The sequence below is a fragment of the Galeopterus variegatus genome, unplaced genomic scaffold (genome assembly GCF_000696425.1).
Source record: "Galeopterus variegatus unplaced genomic scaffold, G_variegatus-3.0.2 Scaffold3051, whole genome shotgun sequence".
Taxonomy (NCBI): Eukaryota; Metazoa; Chordata; class Mammalia; order Dermoptera; family Cynocephalidae; genus Galeopterus; species Galeopterus variegatus.
In genome coordinates this window covers 6333-11954 of record NW_007729162.1, presented here as the reverse complement: position 1 = coordinate 11954, position 5622 = coordinate 6333, and the positions used below count along the sequence as shown (strand labels likewise).

The window sequence follows — 5622 nt, the reverse complement described above, 5'->3', positions numbered from 1 at the left end:
GAAAAGACTACAACAATAAGCTGAACTTTCAGAAGGAGAGAACAAACCAAAGGATGCTAGAGATGGGGGGACGGTGGGAGGGGTTTGGGAAGTGATAGGTTGGGCAAAGGACATAAAGAAATATCACAATTTGTAAAAATGAATATGCTAATAATAAATAAAAATTTTAAAAAGGAATGATTATGATATTTCTTACTCAACATCACTGTAAAGATTAAATGAAAACACATGTAATACACTTATAATACTGCCTCAATATGTAAAGTTATTGAGTGCATTTATTATTTCCATACCATTCTTTCTTCTTTACTTTTTCTCTTTTCTATTCTTCTATTGGATTAATTTTAGTGTGATGTAATGTATTTCCTTTTTTTTTTCTGTCACTACTAGTTTCAAGGTTTTACATTTTCTTTTATACTTTTTGTGGTTAAATTTAACTGCTAGATTTGACTCAAAGTTTAATCAATAGCTTTACTTCCACACAAACAATATGAAGATTATCAGAATACTTTGTTTATTTTTATTCATGCATTTCCCAATATTTTGTTCACCACTGATTCTTATATCCTACTTTTCCCAGGATTTAAAATCCTTCTTCCTGAAGGAGAGGACTGTTAAGGGGAAAACTCCATCGGTCTGTGTTTACCTGAAATTTTCTTTGCATGACCCTCACTCTCGCCTGATTAGCTGGGTAGAGAGTTATAAATTGACAATTGTTTTCACTCCACTCTGTGAAAATATTATTTCATAATCCTGCCCTCCATTGTTTTTGTTGAGCTAGCGATAGTCAGTCTAACTGCAGTACTTTTTTATGTAATCTGATTTTTCTATTTAGTTATATTTACATATTCTCTTTAATTTGATATTCTTAAGTTTCACTAATATGTATCTAAATGTGAAATTATTTATTCTTTATATAACCTATGCTTTTTAAGTTTGTCAAATTTTCATTCTGAAAAATTTCAACCATGTTTTCTTGAAACGTAGACTCCCTTATTTTCTATATTGTCTTCTTCTGGAAGTCCTGTCATATATATATATGTTGGGCATTCTTATTCTATCCTCCCTGTGTCTGAACGTGTCTTCCATGTTTCTATCTCATTGCCTCTGCTGCATTACAGATCATTTTCTTCAATTTATTTTTTAATTCTCTAATTCACTTTTTGGTCCTTAATAACATCCTATAAACTATTTTTTACTGTGATATAATCTCAACAGGTCTTCTGTGAGATTTCCTTGTGACCTGGATTGTGGAATGTCTCTTCAAAGTGATTTTGTATTCACTTTTGTTAGGCACACACTGGTTTGGAATCAATTTTTTTTGTTTATTGTTGAGATGGGGGTTTCTACATCTTGAAGTTATTGGCAATTTACACTCTAATATTCAGATGTGGGTCAAAGTTTAAAAATTCTTCTTTTTTCTTTTTTTATTTTTAAATCCAGAATCTAGGCAGAGAGAAGCTTTATTGTTATATATCTGCTTTCTAGGTCAGTGTGTAATTTTTGTTTTAGTTTACTCTTTCTCTGAGATTTCCACCCATTTAGGTCCCCAGCCTTATGTCATTTTCTTCTCCAACTTCTTACTTGAGCAAGGTAAAGTAAGATCATTAAAATCCAAGTGCTAGACATACTGTGTCTTGCATTCAACTGCTCCATCCATTATACCCTACGATTTCCAGAGGTTCAGCCCACAACCTTACCACTCTTCATTTCTAGCACCAGAGCATTCTCTTTTCATCTTGTTAATTCAGCTACATATTTTATATATTGTTTTATAGATATTTTATACATTGTTTTATTACATTCAGCATCTGTAGCTGCTCATATTGGGAGGAAATTTATACTGTTTTAGTTCACCATTTTATCAGAATCAGATGGGCTTGCACTGTCTACCAACATCAATACTTTATATATTGCAAGATCACCATGCACACAACATTGTAGGGCAATAAGGCAATGCTTTTCAAAGAACTTTTAGTTCACACTACTGTTAGGAAAATGGCAACTTTTTTTAGACATGGTTGGAAAGCAATGGGTTATTTTATTTAACAAGAGTCATTCAGAAAAACTCAGAGCAGATGCCCAGAAACTTTTTCTAGCTTTACTTCTAGGATCTTCCTATATATCTTACAATTTCAAAGAGCAGAAACAATGCCCAGGTGAGAATAATGCAACAATTTGTATATTGTGATTCCAGAGATGTTACTAATAAAAGAATTATGAGTAAAAAATAAAGAAGGTGAAATTAAAGTGAAGACTATGAACAATTCTTTGAAAATCTGAAATGAGGAAAGAAAATAAATTATTCACAGCCATTGAAATTCTGATGTTCTCAATGATCATTTTTGGTATTATCATGCTGTATTCAATATATACCACCCAGATGTGAAATTTCAAACACGGTATGCATGAATTAGCTGACAAAATACTTGAAAGCAGAATATATTTCAGTATTCACTGCTTAATGGTTTTGCCAAGGAAATTGACTTGATAATACTTCATGAATAGTGCCAGCTATTATAATGTGATTTCAAAGTCCAGTCTAAAAACTATATCAATATCTAAAAAATGGAATAAAAATTATAATCCTTACAATTTTAAAAGTCATTCATTTCCTTTCTGTTTTTTTCCTTCACAGGATTAAGTGAATCTTAAGGCTTGAAATCCCAAATAATTTATTCTTGTCATTGCTTTTTACCCATATGCCAGTTATAAGTAATATCTGGATACAAATTCTAATGAACAATAGGGTATGTTATAGGGAGGCAGAAACAAAAGTAACTGCATAAAGGGTCAAATGTAATTTAAAAATTACTTCTTATTCATTTACTGAAGAGTAAAAAGCTAAGATCAAAAATTATAGTCACAGTGGTTTCTGTCTTAAATCCATAAATTATAAATGTATTTTATTGCACAGCTATTCCTCTATGTGATGAGGACTATTAAGAGCTTTCAGATAGCTTTTCTTACCATGGGTTCATCATAGTCTCAATTGCTTTCTCTATAAATGAGACAGATCTATAAGTTAATAAAAAGATAAGATGATTTTTAATTTAGATCCCTAATTCCAAGTCCGCCTGAAATCTAGCCAAAGAACAATATGCTTAGTGCCATGAAAGATCAGCAGACGATGATTATTTCGCCTATGGGGGTGGCAACAATGTAGATAAAAGCTCAATCCTTGCGTGCTTCTTAGGTTCCTCTTAGTTTTGCAAAGTGCATGAGTTAATGCTAAAATGCTTCTTAATAACCAAATATAATAAATGCAAGTATCTATTGAGATAGCTGTGTCAGGATTCTGAATCTAACAACCCTTTATTTTCTGTAGAATGCTGGAGTTTAGAAAGAATTTCCACAGAGAGATCTGGTAATATAATTGTAAGTAAATTGATACTCTGAGAAGCAAAGTGATTTTCCCAATCACAGACAACTAATTAATTTCAAATAGGACTAAAACTGACTTCCTTTTTTCTATACTTTGGAGTCTCATTGTACATTGGAGATATAGGATAAACAACTTAATACCACTCCTTTTGTCACTATCCTTTCTCTTTCCCTGTAACGTAAACTGATATTCCTTATGGAATATATGACCAAAAAAATAAATAGATAAATAAAAAAGGAATAGAACACTTTTACAAAGAAAGCTGTGCAAGTTCCGGTTCTGGTATAATTGTGTGAGCCCCTAATAGCCCAACACTTCTACTGATAACAATTATGAACTCTAGACCAACTAGGACAACTATCTTTTGTTTAGCAAGGATAATAAACAAGAGGAAAAAGACCATGAAGAGGAATCAAAATGTGGAGAAGACATATTATAAGGGTAAGTTTTCAGGTTCATTTTTTCCTTTGGCAGTACTTGAAGGTGAATCTCAGTTGTAGAGTGTCACAGTGTAAACAGCCAAATTTCTAACAACCCACTTTTTTTTTCTGTCTACAGGAAACAAGGAAAGGAACACAGACGTACTGAGTGCATGGGTGGGAGGAAGAGAGCTATAGAAAGAACCCTTAACTAGGGGAAGGAACCTGCAGAAGTCTCAGCCTAACTACATGTACATGACTGACTGAAACAATGGAGGTAAGTTTTAAGGAACAGAATTGAGATTTGTACCATCATCCTCAGAAGGTGAAACAGAACTTATAATTTATATTTAACTAGATTAATTTCCTGCTAAAAGAATAATAAGAAAGTTTTCCTGAGGATTATTGCAGAACCCATAGTATAGAACAAAAAGGCAAAGGAGGAGCAAATTCACTCTTTCTTGTGGAACTGGGACATTCATCTCCTGTCCTTGGACATCAAGGCCCCCCTGATTCTCTGGCCTTTAGACTCCTGCACCTAACACCATGTTTTTCTTTCTCCCTCGAGGTTTTCAGGGCTTTGGACTGAGACTGAGAGTTACACCATTGGCTCCCCTGATTCTCAGGCCTTCTGATGTGGACTGAATTACACCAGTGGCTTTTGTGTTTGTCCAGCTTGCAGACTGCATATCACGGGACTTCTTGGTCTCCATAATTGCATGAGTCAATTCCTATAATAAATTCCTTCTTATATATCTCTATACATTCTATTTGTTATGCTTCTCTGGAGAACCCTGACTAATACATCACCACAGGTCATACAGATATTAAAAGGATAATAAAAAAAATGTTAATGACATCTTGATGCCAATAAATTTGACAATTAGAAGAAATTTGTAGAAAAATACAATAACCAAAACTGAACCAAAAGTAACCAAAAAACATTAGTAGATCTTTATCTCTTAGATAAATTATACTCACAGTTAAAACATTTACTAAGAGAAAATTCCAGGCCCATAAAATTTTATAATTTTATTGGTGCATTCTGTCAAATCTGTAAGTCAGCTTTAACACCAGTTTTACACATCGTTTTCTGGAAAAGTGTAAATCTCCAAAGAAGATATATAAGAGGCCAATAAGCACAAGAAAAGATGCTAAAAAATCATTAGTCATCAGGAAAATGTTAATAAAACCACAACGAGATACCAATTTACGCTTCTATTTAGGATGGCTAGAATCAGAAAGTCAGACAATAAGAAGTGTTGATAACCATGTGGGGAAGTCAGAATTCTCATACATTGCTGGTGGGAGCGTAAAATGCTACAGCCACTTTGAACAACAGTATGGCAGTGTCTCAAAAAGTTAAATATAAAGTTACCATTTGATCGAGCAATTCCAGTCATAGGTGCTCGTGGGTGTGTGTGTGTGTGTGTGTGTGTGTGTGTGTGTGTGTGTGTGTGCATGCACGTTATATATTTTTGCAGTTATTGTGTGTGTGTGTGTGTGTGTGTGTGTGTGTGTGTGTGTGTGTGCATGCACGTGTGTGTATACATGAATTAAAAACATATGTCCACACAGCAATTTGTACGTGAATGTTTGAGAGCATTGTTTATAATTGTCAAAAGGTGGAAACAACCCAAATGTCCATCAACCTATGAACAAATAAACATAATGTGGCATATGCAAGCAATGAAATATTATTTGGCCATAAAAAGGATTGAAGTGATAATACAGGCTACTATACGAATGATCCTTGAAAACATCATGTGAACTGAAAGATGCTAATCCAAAAGACAACATATTTTGTGATTCTGTTAC

At 33.4% G+C, this 5622-nt stretch overlaps 1 long non-coding RNA gene across 1 annotated transcript; it reads left to right on the top strand.

Moving 5' to 3' along the window:
• Positions 1-3992: 3992 nt before the first annotated feature.
• On the top strand, positions 3993-4565 carry LOC103599673. The gene is made up of 2 exons (XR_551311.1): positions 3993-4081; positions 4373-4565. It is a non-coding gene; the product is annotated as an uncharacterized LOC103599673 (long non-coding RNA).
• The last annotated feature ends 1057 nt before the right edge of the window (positions 4566-5622 follow it).